Source organism: Nipponia nippon, unplaced genomic scaffold (genome assembly GCF_047370975.1).
Source record: "Nipponia nippon isolate SJK-2023a ecotype South Korea unplaced genomic scaffold, ASM4737097v1 scaffold_4, whole genome shotgun sequence".
Taxonomy (NCBI): Eukaryota; Metazoa; Chordata; class Aves; order Pelecaniformes; family Threskiornithidae; genus Nipponia; species Nipponia nippon.
Window position 1 is genome coordinate 79974672 of NW_028262358.1, and position 19296 is coordinate 79993967.

Consider the following 19296-nt stretch of genomic DNA (forward strand, 5'->3'; position numbering starts at 1 on the left):
AAGATGACAATTGGAAACTTTTGTCCAGCACAAATAACTTGTAAATAATTTTTACTCCTATTACATTATATTTAGCAAGTCTAATTTTAGACTTGTCCTGCTTTCTATGCTTCATTTTGTTTTGTTTGTTCTGCTTTGAAAAGGAAATAAAAGCCACCATTAAAGAATCACAGAAACATCACCATATTTACTGGCAATCTTTAGCAGAGATGCTGATGGTAGAACAGACATGGAAATTGAAGTACTTTCTCACGACTAGACCTGGTCCCTGCTTGCTAAGACACAGAGAAGCGATAGCTAGGGTATACATGACGTCTGAGTAAATGGCAGATAAAAGTCTACACAGCTGTGAAAACAGTACTTTTCGAAACTAAGTCAAATAAAAAAAATTGCCATATTTACCTCAAATGCTATAATGATATTTACATAGAATGAATTAATGCATTTAATGGAAGTTTAAATTGATTTAATATGTGATTTCTAAATAATTTTGAATAAATATACTTAAAAGCTATATAGAAAAGGTGTCTTTTCTGACTTAAAAGTTTATACATCTACTGCATAGTAGTACCATTTTCAGATGATCTGGGACAACTACATGAAAGTAAAGCTTTGACATGAACAACAAAGCATACCCCATAGCCATTAACTACCTTATCAAAAATAATTGACAGTAAACAACAATATGTCAACAAAAACACTTAGGATTGTTCCCAAGTCTTTCCCATCTCCTTCAGACTAAGAAAAATAAAGCAACTAGAATGTACGCCCTTGTGGTCAAAAAATTTAGATAATTTCAGATTGAAGGAAGGACCACATTTCAAAGCAAAGTCTTTCTCAAAGGCAAAGTCCTGCCAGTTGCTCACATGCTCTGGTATCCATGCACTTCCACATAAGAACTACAAATCACAAGAGGGGCAATAGGGGACAGGTAGCATGACAGACTGCCAGAAAAAAAGAAATCCTGGCTTTTGATGCTCACTAGTCAAAGATGACTGGGAAGACAGACAGAAAGACAGCCTAAATAGCCATGTTAGCTTGAATCAGATAGTGCTGCAAAACATGTTGCCATATAAGAGAACAGCATGTGAAGCTCATATATAAGCTGTCAGTATGTGAACTAGAGACATGCATCTATCTGAACTACTTATATCACACTTAAGAGCAAGAAGATGGGAAAAAAATGGCAGATTTGGGGTGGGGGGTGAGAATCTGAATGTACAGACATCTTCAGGACCTTGTAGCCCTGAAGTATTAAGATATTAATGGGGACTTCTGGGATTATACGTATTTTAATCTCCAAGCAATATTTAGTGGAGAAAGTTCTATGTCACACTGAACATTTGCCATTAACCTTCAGTCATTCCTTGCAGCAGATCATTACAACTAGAAATCACTGTGAGTATGGGAGATTAAGACAACATGAAACTCTTAAACACAGCTTTTTGTCACAGATATGTGGTAGGAAAGAGATTATAATCAGTTTCACAAAACAAGTATCAATCTCCCAATGGGAGAGCATTAAGTAAACTGCTAAAGATGCGAAGTCCACAATTAACTCAAGAAATCATATCCATGAGATGTACAGGAAAAATGGAAAGCTATTTAAACAATAAACATTACTGGTGAAAATATGCTAAAAGAGATTGAAGATTAGGAGATTCAAAACTGCACTGCTGTTTGAGTCCTAAATAGAGGCAATGATTACAAAATATGCATTTACTCAAAATGAGGAAAATCAGAACTGTATCTCAACCACGTAGTTGTTTTTGGATAACAGCATGAAGAATTTTCCCTCAGGATTTTTGTAATCTCAAATATATTTGGCCTTTTTGTTTTTCCAGAGGAATCAAATTTTATTTTATTTGGGAGGCAAGGAATGAATAAAGTATTATAGACTATTCTTAAGGGCACTGTTATCCAAATCTGCAGCTGGAGTTGCTCAGTAGGAGACAAATAGACACTTGTTAGTATGATGGTTATGACAGTCATCTGAGAAAGGGAACACCTGGGCTTTAGTCTGTTCTCATGTTTCTGTACGGAAACAATTTTCAAGAATAGCAAGAGACAAAAGTAGCTTTACTCTACTGTGCAACCACTCCAGAACAAATTTTATTAAGTTTGTGGAAACAACTGCAAAATTAATTTGATTGTACAAGACATTAAAGTAATTAATGAAATTCAAACTTTCTGTACAAGTACTGTACTCAGTATTTTTAATATATCGAGGGTTAAAAGGAATCTGATTGCTCTTTCTTGACTGCAAACTGTTTGTTCTTTCAAAGTGTTGTTCACTTAGAATGGCAAAGTGCCTAATTCATATGTTTTATGCATTCTCAGGTGTTACACCAATCACCTTTGTTACACCTTTGGAGACTTAGTTAAGATTGTCAAGGAATGTTAAGGTGGGATGGAAGGAAGGGAAAAAGGCTGCTTTTCTCTGTAGCAAGTCCGTAAGTTCCAAAATTTTAGTAAACAAATGTAGGACATTACAAACTGACAGGTCGCTTTCTATCTATCTATCCCCATTTCTTTCACCAATGCAATACAGTTTTGGTCTTTTACTGTAGGTCCAAGGTTTGTTATAGAATGGTGAGAAGTGGGGTTTTGTGGCCTATAGGAGCTTGTGAAGTAGATGTCTTACAATGCCCTTATGAATTAAACATCTACAGTATGGCTGACAAAAAATGCAGGGGATGAGAGCCAACAGTTCAAAAAGTTTCTTCCAAGATTTGTTCTGTTTCAGAGCATTACCCAAGAAGGTAAGCAAACTGCGCATCACTTCATGCTCTCCTCAAGAGCCTAACTGGGCTGTTCAAGAATTAAAAAAAGAAAGTCCTCCTCCTCATAAATCTTGTCATGATTGGGCTACGCCACACAAAGAAAAAATCCCACCAAAATTTAAAAGAGAACGATTTACAGATGCAGGAAGTAATACTAGAGCAATTAAAAACTGTCAAGGAGAATATTATGATAAGTATAGTGTCTGCTTGCTAGGTTACCTATGTATCTGAGAGAGAAGCAATGAGCACTAAACAAAGTACCACACTGTGAGGGCAGTACAAAAGCTGTAGAAGCTACCAGAGGAACCTGAGCATGAGAATGAGGGGAAGAAAACCTGTGAATGCACACCTCAGTAGTGCACTGACTGGACCTCAGTGCTGAGGCAGTACAGGTGTGCATGCAAGCAAATGAAGAAGTATTTATGCCTTCAATAACTGTCAGGACACATAAACAGTAACCAATGAGCTTCCTCAAAACATATTTTAAAGAGAAAGCAAATCTGAGACATAAACAAATTCCAGGTATTTCAAAGCTAAGTTTTTTCTCCTGTCCTCATCAATGAGAAATGTAAAAAGCAACCTTAAACTTTTTATGTGTAGCATTGTTGCTCATAGCTTCTATGTATATCAGAATATTTAATTTTAGTAATAGCTACAGTTAACACATACTATCATTTTTAGGAGTTTAACATTTATTTTTCATTGTGATTCCAGCCGCCAGCATTTAATAAGTTCAGATTAATTATGCAGGGCACAAAACATGTTCCAGTCTACTAAATGACTCACTTTGGTAGTCCACCAGGCCATCCGTTACAAGGAATATTTGTTCCTCCTCATCCATACTTAAAAAATAAATTCTGGCTGGCACAAATTCAACAGTTTCCAGCTTGCTAGGCTCTCCCAGGAATGCTCGCAAGGGCTGCTGCCTCCTGCACAAAGTCCCCAGACACGCTGCTCTGCAGAGAGCACATGGTGCGGGAAGCTACCATGAAGCCGCGTTACAGGTGGCAGGTACGGCTACCACAGTCACCCTACAGCGCCTCGCTGCAGAGAAACACCTCGTGGAACAAAAAATCAGATAGTGCTGAGCACACCTCTCTCTGGCACTTTTATTTCTGTCAGCGCGCCAGTGGGCAAAATGCTGAGAAGGAGCATTTCCTCATACAGGCATTAGTGGGAACTGAGACTGAGTAGAGGCTTTCCAGGCCCGGATCACACTTCAAAAGCAGGCTCTTCCAAATATAAATCAAAGGCTGAAAGTTTCCTTCCACACTATACCTAGCATTTGTGATGCAGTATTTGTTTTATATAAACTGTGTGAAGAGCAGTCTAGTTTTCCTAGAAAATAAAAACCACCAAATGAATTCCCTGAGCAAAAGTCACGTAATTAATCTGAAAACAAACAAAGAAACAAAAAAACACACCAAAAAAAAACCCCCACAAAACGAAAAAACAGCATTTTCTTTATCTTTTCTTCTCCATTATGCCTGGATGAAGGCACTGGAGTTGAAATATGTTGGAGATTATCGCCTGTACAAGTCACAAGGTACAAGTGGACGCATCATGACCTGCCCGGCGCCAGTCACAGCCGGTTCCAGCCAGCGCGGAGCCAACCTAAACAGCAGCGAAAAAATCCCGCTGGGCGCCAAAGGGAGGCATCCATGCTCGAAAGCATTGAAGAAAGAGACCGGCCGCCGCTCAGGGCTGGAGACGCCCTCTTCGAGGGAGGGAGCGCCTTACCACAGCACAGCCCGGCTGACGGGGAGGCAGGCTGCGGCCGGGGGCGCCTCACGCCGGGGCAGGAACACCCTGAGGGGCTGCAGCCCGGAACGACAGGTAAAGCCGTTACACACAAAGCAGCAGAAACCGTTACACAAAACGGCCTGAACCTGCTGCTCCCCGAGTCAGCTCCCAGGGTAAAAAGGTCGATGGACTGCGGATAACCTGCGGTGAAACTACACACAGTGTTTTCTTTCTGCCTAGGGAGGGGAAAGGTATGTATTTATGTAATTGCATCCTTTTTCTCACTAACAAAATGAGTGATTGGAAGCTTGTGTTTAAAAGTAACTAAAAACCCCTGACTCTGGATTGTTTTGCTTGCAGTGTTTTCCAACCATTTTGAGCAGTTTAATTTTCCCCCCCTTCTTTTCTAGGTTAAATATTGAACAGTGGGTTATTACTTGTAACCAAGGAAAAAATTAAGCGCTGAAAGGATATAACCTAAAAGAACAAGCTCCTACACGTAAATTGCAGCACCTGGGTCCGGCTGTGGACAGTAACTACTTCCCAGCTCCTGGTTGTCGCTGATCTTCTCTTTCCCACCCCATCCTAACATCCTGGTTTCCGCAGGAAGAGTTGGTGTAATGGCCCAAAAAAGGTCCAGAGGATCAAAACATCGTATAGTTGAGAAGTAACCAGGTAATGCACATATGTTATAAATAAATTCTGCCGCTATCCTTATAGTAACAACTAGTTACTAGTAAAACTAGTGCCTTCCAGTAACCAAAAATGAGCTCTACCTTATTTAGACTCTTTAACATATAGTCCTGAATACATCAGGTGAAGGCAGACAAATTCATTGTTTGCTTTCATTTTTAGCTATTACCAAAATTTATTTTGTCTGTATTTTGACTTTTTCGTAGTGCTGTGTCCAGTTCTTCTGCGGAACTCCATTTCTACCCTTCTGCCTTCTGTGCATATGGCTAAGGGCCACAGTAGTTTCACGTCAAACAAGCATGGAGTATTTATACATTAACTCTTAAGTTTCTGAGCCACTGTTAATCCCAGAGTAACTTTTGTTGCTGTTGTCTGACATTAGAAGAAATGGACAAGCTGGTTATTCAGGATCAAAGCAACGAGCTGTCACACACTGAGAAATAAAGTGTCTGGATCAGCAAGGGACAGTTTCAAAAGGACACATATATAGCTCGTGTGTAGCTAATAAAAAAAATAGGTACCAGAGCCTCCAATGAAGGAAGGAGCATAATGTGAGAACTAGAAGGACAATGACGCTAAGGACAAAACAAGTCCTTTCTTTACCATGATTTTGAGGAGATATTTGTCAATGCAAAAGCACAGATTTCAGCCCAGAATATTTTTAAAACAACTGATTTACAATATAAAATGAAGTACAGCCCTCAGATGAAATGCTGACCCCTTATTTTATTAGCATTACAGGATCCCAGTGTAAAAAAAAAAAACAAAAAACACCACCATTTCTGTGGACAAGCTCCTAAAAAAAAAAAAAATCTATTTTACAACAGTATAGAAATAATAGCTGCATTTTGGGAATGTACTTCCTGCAGTTTCTTTCACCAGGGACACCTTTTTCCTGTCCCTTTAAACTCTCAATTCCTTCCTTTAGCAGCCACTGTGATAGAGTCTTACCTCTGAATGGCTGGGAAGAATGCGGTGTGAGTAACTCCTTTCAGAAGCTGCCATCAATTCATCTTTAAGGAGAATCCTGAAGGAGCAGTTTGTGAGCTCTCCAGCTGGCATCTTCCTCCAAAGAGATCAATCACATTACCTCCTCGACATGTTCAACTTCAACCAGTCCAGGAAGCAAGAGCCCCAAGTTTGTTTTAAAACCTGTGTCTCCAGCTCAGCAGTCTTGCGAGCCATTGCTATGCCACCTGGCCTGCTCATCAAACTATTTATCATTTCCATTAATAGCGCCTTTGTGCTGCACAGGAAGAATGCAAGCGAATGCGCTTTGCAATAGGCTGAACACATGAACCTTTTTCTGTACAAAAGAACACTAATGCTCTTTTAAATGCTACTCCTATCTTCAGAATCTCAAAAACTTCAATAATAATAATAAATTACTTTATAGATCTGCCAGAATAGTTTCTCTATTTTCAGCAAGTTGTTTCTTCTCACACCTCCCTATACTCTCCTCCTTCCCTGACAGCCCCTTGCCCAGTTTTTCTGGTTATGTCTCAGAAAAATATCATTGCGTATTGGGCTTTGAAAGGGGTATGGGTAGAAGGGAGGAGAATGCCAGTTTTTTGGGCATTGATAGAATGCTTCACGTCAACTGGAACAGTTCATTTCTGTAAAATGATTCACAGGTATTGAACATCCTGAACAGATTACCCATGAATTCTCAAGATTAGTTTTATCATCCTCATCCTCTACTTAAAAAACACCTCTAGTGAAAGGATTAAAAAAAAAAAAAAGAAAAAAAAAAGAAATTGCACTTGCTAGCAGGACTACTTTAACAGTGGGCTGTTCTGTGTTCTTTGGATATAACAGCGTAATACAGAAACACCATTAAGAAAAATACAGAGGAAATAGAGATGAAGGGGAAAGACAGCTTGATAGACCTTTCTCATTTATTCATATTTAGCCTTTTTACTACATTAAGATCATTTCACCCAATTCCAGCAGTGTAAAGCGTCCTTAAAATTGCCGTTAGTTATGTTTAAACCCATTTAAATACAGTACCAATGGTGTGAAATGTCTTTAATGGAGGAAGAGCTTTAGGAAACGTAATCCAGAAAAATTTATCTTCTTAGTGTAAACATAATTAATACAGCTCCTTATTACCACCTTTAAAGTCTAACATTTTAGCGGGATTTTTCAGTCTTGGAGTTGAAGCACTGGAGAATAATCAGAACACTACATGTGTATTCATGAGTATGTATATATATTACAGGTATTATTGCATTAGAGCTTTATGCCACTTGCAATCTGCAATATTAAAAATGCACTACAATTAGCGGAGATGACATGAAGAAGATTTCAAAGATATCTAGTATTATGTTGACTTAAATTATTTTTCTATTGTTAATTTTGATTCCTACCAGGAAAATGATAGCACTGTATCAGTAAAAAGAAGGAAAAGTACATAGTAACTGACTTCAATAGTAGTTTTGCCAAAGCAAATTTTATTTAACAAGCCCTTTGTCAAGAAATATAGCTGCTCTGTTTAGTATAGCTTCAGCTGAAAAATTAAAAATTAGATTCATTAGGGCAAGCCAAGTCACCCACAGTAATAATAGTATTTGCGGGAATGAACTCCGGAGGTCTATTTGGATGACAAAATTTCCTTCTGGGGGAACAAGTGTAGATGTATAGGGGCTCTATAATGTCAAGCTACGTGTAACTATGTACTTATCTCCTTATCAAAGCATGCAGTAGTGACCTACTGCCCCCAGCTCTTCTTCAGAGATACAGAAGGACTCCTGGTTAAAAATCACAACACCCTTAGACTATGTTGACATATTCTGTTGTATCTTGATTAATTCATTCCAAGCTTCACTTTCCCCATATATGCCCTTTCAGCTATACAAACACACTTAAAGAAGGTACAGTGCTTCTAAACCAGCAGTTTATGTTGTTAGAAAAAATAATTTGATCACGTTGGGTTTTTTGGGGGGGAGGGGGAAGGGTTGTTGTTTGAGGAAATATATTTATTTTGAGCATATCAGTAAAAAAAAATTTAGTCACACTGAAAAGCCAGTTCTGGGTCACCGAGTGTGAGAGGACAAATAAAAGTTACATTATTTCCAACTGAAAATATTTTTCAAAAACTCTCTCTTGGATGGTAGCCATGCCAGTAATCAGAGAAAACTTTCCAGTTTAGGTAGCTAGTCCTCTCCTGTCATTTCTTTCCCCAAATCAGCATCTTCTCATAGTGCTTATTGTCTGGACTGGACTAAGACTAAATCTTCTGCTCCAGGTATAAAATTTCAACATAGAATAATGGTACTGATGCCAGCAATCCATTTGCTGACTTAATTGTCTGCTGAAACAAGATTTCTAGGGCTAAGAACTATGCCTCTCTCTAAACCTCTCCATAATTGTGCCTATGATGCAATCTCCCAGCATTCATCTTGCCCTCATGCTGACATATTGAGGTGTGTGCTATTCTGTGTCACACACAGCTGGACATTTATCAAGACAATCAGATAGTTTTGCATGAGCTCCAAAACTCGATATTTAGAAGCATACAACAGAAATATTTTAGATGTTTATTTTCATTTTAAAGGCTTTACAGTTTCCTTTATTAAAAATAAACTAGTTCAAAGATGAAGCATGTGTTAGAGGGAGGGACATATTTGAATGTCTTTGGTTCCAAAATTTGACCTGAGCTTTAAAGGTTCAGTGTTAGAGAACTGATACCTGGTTTGCCTTCACATCCACACTTTCGGATTCAACTGCATGCTCAGGTATAGTAATTAGCGCCCTCTGGGCACATTAAGAGAGAAAGACCAGTCCCCAAACTTCAAGTGATCCTTACTTTGTATGTGGAAGGATGGACCTGACTCAAGACTTTTAACCTTTATCTCCAGCAATCTTACCCATTTTTTGGTCAATGTCAGCTCAACAAACAGAAGCTACTTTGTTGGAGAACCTAGGATCAACAGTGATCATACAAATGGTATGAGTATGTGTCACCGGACTGAGCGGTCTTTTGTTTCACTCCTTGACCTGCACTTCCACAAAATGATGCTGACATAACCAGTGGTGTGCTTCAGGAGGACTTAGAGCACAGTAATACTAATATCTGAGAAAAAATGCTTGTTTTTAAAGCAAACTAAAAAAGGCAGAACTATGTTTTTAACTAGACGTGTGTGCATGTATGTATATGTATTTGAGATACAAACCTCATTATTATGAAAGATCTAAGTGTCTAGACTAAAGACAGAAAAAAACCTTTCTTTTAGACTAAAAATTTCCATTTTGAAACAATTACTTAATACAGGAAAGCAGAAGTGTTTAAAATTATATTCATAATTAATATTGAAGCTGAGATTACTAAAATGCCATGTATAGGAGAGACTAGCCTTAGGGTTAAACATTACTGAACAACAAAACCAGAGATCCAGGTTTAACTCCACAGACAGTCAGATTTCCATTGTGATACTGTATATGTCACTTAATTTTTCTGTGTCTTGAGTCTCAACATCTGAATGTTAATTCCATTTTATTGCTGTTTCAGCATAACCAGCTGTAATTGAAGTGCAAGGCAATAATCAGCTTTATTGTTTTCCTTAAATATGCTAAGTGAGCACGTCAGAGCACGGGTGCGAACGTCTTTTATAGTTAGTTTCAAATAGCCAATCCCAATTCAGCCTATTTCCAGTAACAATTCTTTTCTAATAATGGCTTTTCAGCACTGCAGTGAAAAAAGCCCTCTACCCCATCCCACACAGTTCCAGAAGAGGGAATCAATGTGCTGCTTAAGTTCAGAAAAGGCCTTCAGTTCATGGAAATGTTTTGATCTTGAAGATCACCATAACAAGATGAAGAAAATAAGTTTTTTCATACCACCTGAGTACTTATCAGCTGGAGCATACAGCAGCTAGGAGAAGAAAAAGAAAAAAAACCCAACAAAAACCAAAAAACTGTCCCTTCCTTCCCTCACTTCTGCACCTAGTGTGTGAAAATATAAGAAAAAAAAAATTTAATATAATTGAAGAAAATGTTGAAAATTAAGAAAACATTAAGCCTTTTGTATCAGATTTGCCACGTTTTTCTAGTCTCCAGCAACATGTGACATTCCTTTGCATATGTGGCTCTATTATGGTATGCCTGATTTGAAATACTGTTATTATTCAGTTTTCTGAACATGTTTTTTGAACATTTTCAGAAAGCTTTATCTTTAATTCAATGTGATGATGGTGACAGCAATGACAATTAACAGTCCTGAGCATTTCAAAAGAATTCTTGTAATAGTGTGAAGTGTGATCTCTCAAGTGGCTGACATCTCTAAGCAGTGCAGTTTAATGAGGGTGAAGAGGAAAAAAGAGATCTACTACAGTCAAAGGACAAAACAGCTTTTGTCAAAGCTGTCAGAATCAATGATAAAAGAAGCAGTAGAAAAAGTTAGCAATTCCTAGCCATACCATAGAAGTATCACTATTGTATCAAACTAGACAAAACTAAATAAAAAATAATATCTACTAGAAATCAAAATGGACTTGGTTGGAAAAGAAACATAAATGAACATTCTAAACTGGAATTTACACTAGGTAAGCACATTTATTCTTGGAAACAAAAGCAGTTATATTTTTGCTAAAATAAATGGTAAGAGCAGAAGAAGGAAGAAAAACCTGGAATTGAAGATTAAATATATTAAGAATATATTAAGAATATATTAAGAATATATTGAATATCTTAAGACGGGAACATTTGAGCTGAGACTGATGTAGAGCAATTCACAAAGGGCTTGATATCTCAAGTGCATTTCACAGTGTTCCTCCAACCAGCGTACAAAATATGTGATACTGAAGTAGGAGTAAAAGCATAGTTAAGTTTGGATAAAACTGACTTTAAATTTATGCCCCATGCAAGATGCGATACTGACTATGTCTCCATTTTCATGTTTTCACTTTTCACTTAAATAGTTTTCCAGTTGCATTTTTCTGTATTTGAAAATAATGAATAAAATTTTCCAGTCTTCATGACAGAAAGAATTATTTTGATCATGAGTTCCCTAGCCAATTTTCTGTAAGATTTAAATTCTTAAGTTTATTCAAACCCACAAAAGCAAAACAATTTAAAGTACCATTTGGAATATGTTCATTGTTAATGCAATAATTTCTGGAAATATTACCTCCACTTCTGTTCCTTAGGCTTATAGAAAAATACTATAAAGTACCTTATGGATTTATTTTATTTTAAACCTATAGTTTTCTTTTTATAATACCATGTCTAGTTGCAGTAAGTCCAAATTCAATTCTTGGCCAAAATGGGGGGGGAGGGGCTGTGGCACATGTTTTCCTGAAAGATGGGCTCGACTCATGCATTCTATTTAACTTGATAATGTATACTTTTATTTTCAAAAAATTAATTAAAATCTCTATAGAATTATTCTCAAAGAACAACTCCAGGTCCGTTTACCAAAAAGAATAACAGAATTTAACTTCTTTCTCTTCAGACAGCTAGCTAAAGTAATTCTTAACTTCCAAACTGCAAAAAGACTGAAAAGGTTTGAAAGTGAAATTTTAACTTCACAACATCCTTACTGCTGGTATTTTCCTATAGCACCAGAAAAATATTTCTGAAGTTTACTGAACAAATGGTAGAATAACTTCCTTAGAAAAGGAATACACCAACTAACTAACCAGCTACACCCAAATACCACCATTAGGTTTAGCACATAACTACTAATTGTATTAAATGAACATAAGGACCCAGGATAAATGTACTTCAAAATTTGGACAAATATTTAAGTTGGGATAAATCTGAGCTTGTCTACCTTTTCCAGGCTTCTAGAACTTTGCCTAGAATCCATGAGTTCTCAAAAGGTACTTATTAACAGATTAAGACTACTTCATTTTAAAGTTTTTCGAAAGTCTCGTACTCATTTGATTTGAAAACTTAGATCCCTTGACAACTGTTTTGTTTTATTCAATTTCAGTATTACTTAAAAAATCATCAACTGATATGAATTTTCTTTGTTTTAGACTCCAATTAATTGTTGGCAGAAATTCCAGTTTTAATGACATTCACTTTCTTGAATTCTATTCAGTATATTTTGCTGTTTCGCACTTCTCTAATAATAAACCGTTGTTTTCCACTCTCAAACATTGACTCACTATCAGAAATATCACAAGAACATCTCATATGTGGATATTCAGTATTTTCAGTATTTAAAAAAGTCAACACACATTATAACGTCTTTCTGAGATATATTGTAAGAACTGTATCCTTCTATACTCCTTTTCCCAGTAAACACCTAGTTTGAGATATTTGTTGACATTAAAACCTTGCCTTTGGTTAGTTTTGTTAGATGATTCTAAAAAGGATGGGAAGAAAAAGCCTTGTCCACGCTTTAGTGGTTTCTTTTGGATCTTGATCCACAGCAGTGCAAATCACAATAACAATACTCCTTCCTGCTTTTTATAATTACACTGTTGCTCCCAGCAGATGTCTCCTACTGTATTGTGGACCTAGCACACCCGATTATCTTTAAGAAATCTCTCCCTATTTTTGCCTGTCATCTACTCTTGAACAAACTTTACCCTTCCATATCAAAATTTCAAACCTGAAATATATTCTACTGCATGCCAGCCATGTCAGTTTGTAAGTTTCTGTTATAGATCACCAAGATTGAAGTCTTGTCTTCTAAACTCAGGTGAAATGCAGTGTTATAGTATCAGTTGTCAAACGTTCAAATACAGCATTCTCAACTCATTTCATTCCTTCTCTCTCATTGTGCTAAGAATAGACCTTAGTTATATGGATGTGTTTATAAAGGAGAACAGCTTTTCACATAAATTGAGATGTTGCTTAATTCATTTACAGAAAAACAGAGAAAAGCAGGCCTTTTCAGATCATCTAATTTTCTGTCCTCTCAGTTACCTGTTCTCTAAAGTTTCTTGAACACTTTTTCTCATCTTTATAGTGCACTACATATATTCTCCTTAAAGTGAAATTTTCTCCCTAGCCAAGATTTACTTTGAATCACTACAAGCTTTTTTTCCTTAATCTTTTAATAATGTTGCCCACCTGCCATCACCCCACATCCATTTTACCCCCGAGATATTTAATTCCCCTTAGTGTAGTTACATTAACTGCAAAGGTGAGTATCCTTTTTTATTAGTAGTACAGGGAAAAAAGAAGGAAAAAAACCACCACACACAACAAACCACAAGATGTAAGATATCTGGAAATAAGATATGTGAAATATGGAATAGAATAGTTCAGTTGGAAGGGACCTGCAACGATCATCTAGTCCAACGGCCTGACCAGTTCAGGGCTGACCAAAAGTTAAAGCATGTTAAGGGCATTGTCCAAATGCCTCTTAAACACTGACAGGCATGGGGCATTGACTACTTCTCTAGGAAGCCTGTTCCAGTGTTTGACCACCCTCTTGGTAAAGAAATGATTTCTAACCTCAAGTCTGAACCTCCCCTGATGCAGCTTTGACCCATTCCCATGCATCCTGTCACTGGATACAAGGGAGAAGAGACCAGCATCTCCCTCTCCACTGCCCCTCCTTAGGAAGCTGTAGGGAGCAATGAGGTCACCCCTCAGCCTCCTTTTCTCCAAACTAGACAAACTCAGTGTCCTCAGCCACTCATCATAGAGCGTCATGCCTTCCAGCCCTTTCACCAGCTTTGTTGCCCTACTCTGAATGTTAAGTACCTTAACATCCTTTTTAAATTGTGGGGGCCAGAACTACATACAATACTCAAGGTGAGGCCACAACAATGCTAAATACAACAGGAATAAGATAATGTGAATTTTCATACTGGTCCCAAGAAAGAAATTGTAGTTTTATTTACAAGTCAATGCTACCTGTATACTACAGTAAAAATATCAACAAAATGGCATCTTTCTTTTTGCTCTGAGTTAAAGCACAGGGTTCAATACTGAAGACCAACACAAAACATTTTTATTTCTGAAGTCATTTTTTTCCAGCTTTTACTTTGGCTTCTGTTCATAGATGCAACAGATTTTTGGTGTTTATACTCATTCACTCAAGACCAAAACAAATGTTAATTAAGAAAAAAAACCAGAACCCTGTTTATATCAACTTGATCTGAATAAAGCATTAGTTGGCAATACAAGTGCCACTGTAATTTAAAGGCCCTGGCATCTAACTGTTCATGTGTTCTTTGTTTTGAAATTCTCTGGGATTCACAAACTTATTTAGAATTTATCTAGTCTGTTTTCTTTAGCACAGAGATTAGAATATGTACTTGAAATTAGGTTACTGTTTTGAGACCAATTAAAACCATTAGGACACGCAGCTGATGAACATACTGCCATTTTTCCACTTTTCTTTCTTAAAGACAATTGACTGTAGCAAATTTGTAAATCTGAAAGGACTTAATTAGTATCCAGGGACAGGTTAGTGGCATTTAATTAACAAAGAGACCATAAATTACTTTAAGGAAAAAAACAAAACCAACCAACCTCACATTACATCCCGCTAGGTTTGTTTTTTAATGGGAAATTCTAGTTGAAAGGAATATATTTTGTCATTTAGAATGATCACAGGAAGCAATACTTATCGTCAGACTAGCAAGAAAACTGTTCTAGAGCCTCATTCCAATTTTTTGTCTGTACAACAGATGGACTACATTAAAAAAAAAAAGTCTTGAGAGTTAAAATAAAGGGAGAAAGTAAATCGTAGAAGGAAGCAGAATATAGCTATTATTTAATTCAAAAAATGTCAGGTGCAGGAGTATTCAAACACAGATTCACAGAAAAAGGGCTCACACATTTTTTTTTTCTTCCCTGAAAGAACAGACTCATCTACCTACTGTCACAATGCCTACTCCATAAAATACTACCAGGGCAGAAGGCTTTATTATAATATTAAAACCTTTGCCCATTCTATGTTCATTTTTATTTTTATTACCTTATCCCCACTGTAACAGACTACATCTCTTGTTACTGAGACAAGATAGAATTAACGTTTCTAGTTCATTTATTTCTACTTCATCCTATTTGTAGAGTCTTGACTCTACCTTGTTATGCTGTATTCAAACTGACCTTTGCTTTCTCCAGTGTTGTTGATCATATCCCTTTAGAAGCATCTCTGTCCCTATTTCAGCATGACACAACTTTCATTTTCTCCTGTGCCAAGTTATCCTGCTTTCCTCATTACAGACTCCTGAACACGTGATGGAGGTCTGATCAGCACAGAACAACCCAGTATTCTGAGGTCCAGAATGATGTAAGGAGCAATAGCCAGACTCCATAGGTTAATTTTCTCTGACTTAGGCATTTCTGCATCATAAAGCTGGGGAGGGTTGGGGACAGGGTCTAGTTGCTACCCATAGTGCATGAAAAGCAACTTCTTCATGTCTTTTTTCAAATTAGTAGCAAGATGTACAGCTATTCCTCCTCAGAGAATACAGGGAGAATACTTCAATGAGGGACAGAAGTCAGTAATGCCTGTTCTTTATGGTAATCTTTTAGATGTGCAGATGTTCATTATTGCAAAGGGAGCCTGGGATTCCAAATTTTTCTCCTATTTCAAACTGGGCTCTAAATGTGGACTGGCTTCCTCTGTACCACCTTCCTATAACACAATCTCAGATCAGATTGGATCTGGATCACATACAAGTGGTGGCAGTCTATTTTGCACATCTCATCATATGGATGTTGTGAAGGCAGGTACGCTAAGGATTGAAAGGCACACAAAAACACTATGGAAGACTGCATCTACACTTACGTAGAGTGCCTTGTGTAGCATCAGGAAAATGCTCTGCTATCTATTAGTTACATAACTGGCTTTCCTTCCTATGAGATAGGAGCATGGAGGATTGCATACAATCAGACACCATGGTGCTGTCAAGAGGCAGCTGAAGTGTGTGCACTTGAAGTATCAGTCTCCAGTGCATTCCTGGGAATGACACTAGAGTTAACATGGGCTTTTACTGACTGCAGAGTGTCAAATAACCACACAGCTTTTTCCATTTGTGTTTACTCAAGAAGACATAACCCATACTGAAGGAATGAAGAACATGGACACAGCTGTTACTAGAATGCCTTGAAGTGGGTGAGGTATCTTTCCTTTATTAGAGAAGTAAAACTTTAACAATTCCTTAGCGAATTTTAAAACTGAGTCCTAACAATTAAGATATAAAGACATTTTTAAAAATTAAAAAAAAAAATCATACTTTCCCTCAGAATGGACCTAAAATCTTCCAGGATTTTGGCATATGGGCAACTCCTCTTGATTCATGTTGAGAAGAATCCAGACATAGTTTATGTATGTTTTCTACCTTTTCTTTCTGTCTGTAATAAAAGTATCATCTCCCTTTGTATCCATGTTTATAAAGTAATAATAGAAATACATAAAGTAAATTTGTTCCCAAAAAAATATTAATTTCAGCAATTAAAAAATTATCACTGTAATTGTTGTACCAACATATGATTGTCTTCACCAGGGTGTACTTTTGGAAATAGTCCATTCAGATAAAGGAAAACCATAACACTAAAATTATCATAAAATAAGGCATCCATTATCATCCTAGACAACTTTTCAATAAACGAGAGTAAAATGTGATTAAAAGAGAAGCAAACGAGGAGGAAATAAGAACGATAGCCATCTTACGTTAAGAAATCACTGGCCAAATGGAAGAAACAGATATAGACAGTGACAAATTTTGTCTTCATTGCCTTCATTTTAATGGATTTGAAATTAAGTCTTAAATGGCACAAGGAGCCTTACAACACAGTTTCTAAATATTAGCTGAAACTATCATATTCAGCTTCAGCCCTAGCTTCACAACTGAATATTTATCTTATCCCATGGCAGGAGATAACCTCTTCCTCAGCTGAAATAACTACTTCCTTTCCCCCCACCACTTTCCTCAAAAAACACCAGTTTGCAGTTGAGCTCTAACAAGATTTAAACTCTGCTGCTTTAAGATTGACAGTTTCTCATGGCTAAGAGTTGTTCCTGTATGTACTTCAAAGGCAAGTGACGCTGTGGACTTCCCAGCAGTGTGTCCTGCTTTTGATGTCATTGAATTATCCATAGGAGATGCTACTAACAAAGAGAAACTGACAGTCTTAAACTAGAATTTAGATTTACTAACAATAAATGCCACAAAAAAGAGAGAGGATTACCTTTGTAAAACTGATTCTTTTTTTCTGTCTTTTCAGACAGCAACAGATTTCAATAAAAAAAGATGTTGTAGCTGGTATTACTGTTTATCAGCAGGAACAACCAGTATCATAATATGAAGGGTCTAGCTACTCCAGAAAAAAATTTAAAGTGAATATTTCCTGAAAAAATTCTTTATGCTTTTTAAATAAACTCAATACCTGAATCTCCTTATTCATTGTCAAATTTATTTAAAATCTATTTTAAAAGAGCTCCTGTTTTTTTTTTTTCTCTTAAATGTTTACAATAGTCACAGGTAGATCACATAGATCACAACATAAACAAGAAAAACTTCTTTTCCATCTTCATTCCTATTTCTACTTGCATCCCAACTTCAAAACATACTTTATGAAAAGATCAGGTCTAGCGTGACTGTTAACAACATACCTCTTTCAGAAAACATGGAGTTAAGAGAGACTATTAAACATGAAATATTTATTTTGGGTTTGGGTTTTGTGGTTTGTTTTGGGTTTTTTTTTGTGGGAGGGAAGAAAATTACTTGAAAATATTGAACAAAGCAGTTTCAAAATGTTAAAATATATGACTTCTCTAAGTGAAAGGCCTGTTTTAAAAGGTAATCTGTTTATTGTAAAAACAGTTTCCAAACAATTTAAATCAAAGTGAAATATTTCCAATTTATGTAAACCTAAGTCTATAACTGTTTCACTGAACCACAGATTACTTTTTTCAATCATCATTTGGTTAAAATTTGAGGGTTTTTTCACTTCCTGTCCTATTTCAGAACAATACTATTTAAAAAAAATCAAAAAACATTAATGAACAATCTACATATCTCTTGCCCTGAGTATGTAAAGCTAAACTTTAAATCAGAAGTTTGATTACCTGAGGCTTTTGGTGACATCAGCCAACAAACTTTTAGGGAGGCAGCCTCTAAACTTCACTGCCTTGTTTGTTTTTTTGTTTTGGGTTTTTTTTTTTAAAGGCATGAAGGAAAAAAACAGTTACAAGTAATTCTATGCACTGCCATCTCTGCTCCCTTCTTACCCTTTGATAGCTATACACACATCTTTCTAACTTAAACAGTAAGCAGGCATTCTGTCTTGCTGTAACTGCTGTTTATCTAGCAGAGTTAGTCTTCGCTACAGGTATCCTCACACGTAACACACATTGTTTCTTGATCTTATTTTTTCATTTCAGATTTAGATAGATAGTAGCATTATGTAACAAGGGTATCAACAGTCTTCCAGTTCACTGAACCATGAGAAGGGTTTGAGGCTCACCACGCTCTTTTCTTGCCAATGACAGTTCAACCAGCATGGAAGTTAGCAACATTTCCAAGAAGATTAAATATATCTCATTTGGCTAAGTACCTTCTTTGTATCTTCCATTACAGTCAGATTTTCCTCTTACCAAGGTCTTAGTTCTGACTGCCACTAGATAGACCTCAAATCAAACTTAAATTTCTAAAGCATTTTTCAAAGATGTCACTGTCAAGGCAAAACAGAAGGGCAAAACAAATTTTAGGGTGAGGTAAGGGAAAGGTAGCAAACTGGCATATTTCTGCTGGAAAGTCAGGAATTTATTTTTAACTCATATAAGTCGTCTGTAAAGCAAGCCTCAAAACTTCTGTTGGTTTCAATTCCTAGCACCTAAAACCAGGGTTCCTTCTGCAATTCTCTCTGAAAAAGTAGATACTGAAATTCCAAACAAATATGACATCTGTTCTGTAACTTAACTAATGGCAGAAGCAGTGCTAGAATTTAGGTCTTCTATTTCACCAGGCATACTAGTACATCTCTCAAGTTACCATATTTTTCTTCAAAATTTAAGTTTTAAATAAAATCAAGAGACATAGCTGTTAGCAACTGTTAAGACACTGCAGAAAATGCAGATAGAGTGTGACTGATTTATTGACAGCTGTGAGCTCAAACACACAGAATTCAGCAACTGAAGCATACTTATGAGAATACT

General features: G+C 36.6%; 1 protein-coding gene and 1 long non-coding RNA gene across 3 annotated transcripts in view; one reads left to right on the top strand and one right to left on the bottom strand.

Annotated features, from left to right (window-relative positions):
- Positions 1-19296, bottom strand: part of GRIK2 (glutamate ionotropic receptor kainate type subunit 2) — a 439138-nt gene that overhangs the window by 276682 nt on the left and 143160 nt on the right. The window lies entirely within an intron of this gene.
- On the top strand, positions 4454-6688 carry LOC148053396 (uncharacterized). Its single transcript, XR_015708769.1, has 3 exons — positions 4454-4777; positions 4937-5201; positions 5426-6688. It is a non-coding gene; the product is annotated as an uncharacterized LOC148053396 (long non-coding RNA).